The sequence below is a fragment of the Pseudophryne corroboree genome, chromosome 1 (genome assembly GCF_028390025.1).
Source record: "Pseudophryne corroboree isolate aPseCor3 chromosome 1, aPseCor3.hap2, whole genome shotgun sequence".
NCBI classification, from domain to species: Eukaryota; Metazoa; Chordata; class Amphibia; order Anura; family Myobatrachidae; genus Pseudophryne; species Pseudophryne corroboree.
In genome coordinates this window covers 922,447,438-922,451,329 of record NC_086444.1, presented here as the reverse complement: position 1 = coordinate 922,451,329, position 3,892 = coordinate 922,447,438, and the positions used below count along the sequence as shown (strand labels likewise).

General features: G+C 37.9%; 1 pseudogene; it reads right to left on the bottom strand.

Annotated features, from left to right (window-relative positions):
- Positions 1-2,218: 2,218 nt before the first annotated feature.
- On the bottom strand, positions 2,219-2,337 carry LOC134932469 (5S ribosomal RNA; annotated as a pseudogene).
- Positions 2,338-3,892: the final 1,555 nt, after the last annotated feature.

The following is a 3,892-nucleotide window of genomic DNA, read 5'->3' as shown; positions in this document are numbered from 1 at the left end:
TTTGGAACCCTAAACAAGTATCTGTGTATTTTCTATAGTGTTAAGTGTTCACTTGAGCGTCGGTGACGTTCAATCAGCTTTGTAGTTAGTCAGGTTACACAAGGTTGCACTTACACCCTGTACTCACATTAAGGTATTCAGTGTATTTCATCGGTATAAGGTTTAATATCAAGGTATAGTGTTGTGAGCGTCTGCACCGCTGGTGACCTCCTCGTGGTCTCTAGCGTATGCTACGTTACAGCGAATCTTTCCCCTAGACATAACCAATAACGTGTCCTGTGATCACTGGGCCGTGAGCGAACGTGACGCTTGAGCGTCTCGCCTACGGCTGAGCGATCGCTACGCAGATAGCGTACCATTACGGTACTTCTTAAGTAAACAGCGTACAGTGTTCTTAGCTTCATAAGGGTTGTTTATACGACAAAGGAATTTAGCATTGTCACCTGTTACAGGCACACTTTTGGTTAAAGGTCTTATACAGAGTACTGGGTCCCAAAATTAAAAGCGGTGAGTGGCATACTTTTGATTCATGTTCTGATACAGACTGCCGGGGCTTTAAGGGAGTAGCAGTTAGAAACAAACTCACTGATAAGAAGCTCTGACATAGAGCACCTGGGTTTACTAGTTATTACAGTGAGTGGTACAGCTCTAGTTAAAAGCCCTGACACAGAGCATCAGAAGTGAACAAAATATAATTCCCGTAAAATATCTGATATACAGAAGAATACATGGCTCAAATGTTATTACACTAAGCTACATACCTACATTAACAGCACTGTCATTAATCACCAGGAGAAAATATGTATCACATGTAGCCAGTGGCACTTCAAGATAGGAGGAGGCTTGTGTGTAGACTTCGTCTGGGTTTAGCCGGCTGCACGTAGACACTGGGCACTAGAGTCACATATATGCTATTCAGTTATTAAAGTCAAACCTGGTGATTAAGAAAAAATAAAAAGGTAGCACTTTCTCAAAACAGCAGGGAAGCAGTCTCTCACTAAATATTGGTTAATATTTTATTATATTAAATCAACCCATGTAAAAAACATGGAAAACATTAATAAAATATCTTATCAAACATATAAAAAAATTATTAACTTATGAGATAAAAACTATCCAAATTAACTTATTAGTTGTATTATTGTGTTTTTCTCTAATAAGTTAATAATTTTTTACATGTTTAGCAAGATATATTGTATTACTGTTTTACTTGTATACATGTTTTTACATATAATGATTTATTAAAATAAAGCATTAATATTTGATGAGAGACTGATTGCTACCTGCTTTGAGAGAGCGCAACTTTTCTATTTATTTATTTCTGGCTTTGAAGAAAATGGCCGCAGTGGCTATTTTCTATCAATCTATCTATCTATCAATCTATCTATATATCTTAATAACTACTGAATTGTAGATCAATCTACAGATACAATATTTTGCTTACACCCAGAACTCTTGCCATTTGGGCTACCAATAACTCCTATTGTTAACATTCAACATACATTTATTCAGATTAAAGACATTGCAGTCTGTGTACATCCACATTACTGTAAAAAGGGAGAGAGAGAAGGCTCTTGTGTGGGCGCGCTCTTTAGAAGGGAAGGAAAATTCCTATAACATATGAAAAGAAATACTTAAAACATGATTTTTAATGTTAACGTTTAAAACGAGATTACCCATATAAATGATCCATATGAAATAAAGATATAATAATTAAAGATTTAAAATGTTCCGGTCTGTTTTATCACAGTGTGTGATTGGAAAGGTTGTAGACCAGGCCTGGCCAACCTGTGGCTCTCCAGATGTTGTGAAACTACACATCCCAGCATGCCCTGCCACAGTTTTAGCATTCCCTAATAGCAAAACTGTGGCAAGGCATGATGGGACTTGTAGTTTTACAACAGCTGGAGAGCCACAGGTTGGCCAGGCCTGTTGTAGACATTTGATCATCTTACCCCCATTTCCCCTGACCAGTACAGAATATCTGTATTGATGGGACCGGGGAGTGGCCATAAAGGATTATTTGATAAGTGCGTCCCAATAGGGCTACTTAAATTCAAGAATTAATGGTCACCAGCATTCAAAAGGACCTGACTTTCTGACGTATGCCACAATGATTGGTCGTAAGCCTCAAATATGAAAGAATATCATAGAAGTAAGGATTATTGGTGATACTGCTGTTGGCGTCACAACTCACATAGAAAGTGAAATAATCCCTGCTCTACAACACCAGGTATTCGCAGGAAGTCTCCTCTCCCGGTACTAACCCGGCCCAACGCTGTTTGGCTTCCAAGATCAGACGAGATCGGGCATTGGCAGCGTGGTATGATAGTAGAGAATTTATATGATAGTACACCAATGAGAGTGCACCTATATATGAAATAAGAGAAAGAGTGGAGACAGTTTGGAAAGCTAAGGAAAGAGATGAATAAGTAAAGTGGAAAATATGTGGATCTGCTTTCTACGTTAGGCACGGCTCATCAGATCCCACGTCTGTGGTATTGTGCTCCATGAATCGCAGATGAGAGTCCACGGAAAAATAGTAGAGCATGAACCGGAGGTACAAAATCTATGATTTTGGTTAAATTGTCTGACAAAAAGACAGCACAAAAACCAATGAGAAATTGCATTAGAAATCAGATAGGTCATACAATAATTATCAGTGTCACCAGAGAAATCAGCCCTTAACAATAAGCGCTGGTATTAGCACATAGGTGGAAAAAGAAAATTAGTTTCCAAGATTTGAATACATAGCATGTTACTCAGGCTGGGTAAACAATACAATCGTGGTATTTAAGCATCAATTTGAGTAATCTCATTAAAGATCATAATGCACCCTGAACTGAGTGTGGAAATTCATTTAAGTTGGAATATCAAGTGTTGTAAATCCCACAGACTAAACCAGAAAAGCAATGTTAATATCAGTAACAAAAATAGCACTGAGGATCACAATGGATGAAAAATCATATAGCAGTATACTGGCCTCTGCTGGTGAAAATTCAGCCAAACAGTGTAAGGTATCTACCAGGTACGCAATAGCAAATCAAAATGGAAAAAATATATATGTGTGTACAGCTTCTATTTGGGAATAGAGCCTATGGCAACAATCTGTATGTACACTTCACGAGTCTGCTAGGATATGTGGTGAAATACAGAATATAATTGAACACAGATATAATGTTGCTGTTTGTTTGTATTGTACACAGGACAGCAGTGGGCTTACGATCACCCGGATTGAAAGAGTCAGAGTGGGCAGGTCAGGGCATCGTCAGGTACCGATGCAGGAGCCAAGAGTTCACTCCATATGCGGTCCCCCCGTGGAAGACGCGTTTTGCCCTGGCGGCTTGTTCACTTCCGGGTTCACATTACACTCTACATGAGACAGTGGTTCATGGTTTAAATTACAATATTTAGCACTGATAGTCCATAGAAGATATTACTCTACTGGCAGAAGCTTTTTCCTGTGTAGATCTGAATTTAATAATAGCAACTAAATGCATTTCGCTCTAAGGACTTCATCAGGGGTTATATCTGGGTGGTAAAAAAAATAGAACAAATAATTGGAGGATAAACATTCACAAACAGTATTTATACAACTAGTTTTTCCAAAAACCATTCAAAAGATAATGGATGTTCAATACATGGTTCAATCAATGGAAATAATTGTTCAAATCTTTTTTTTTTTTTCCATATATATTTTATTGAGGTTCAGAAAATGTCACAATCAGCATCAGAAATAAGTTCCACACCCATTCCAAAATAGGGAACGATAAGGTCCAAGACCTGTAAGTCATGTAGGTGTCGGGGTCTAAGACAATACCTCATTTTTACATTTTCAGTACAAAAAATGAAAAACTGTAGATGACAGTATAATACAGATCTTGGAAAAGTC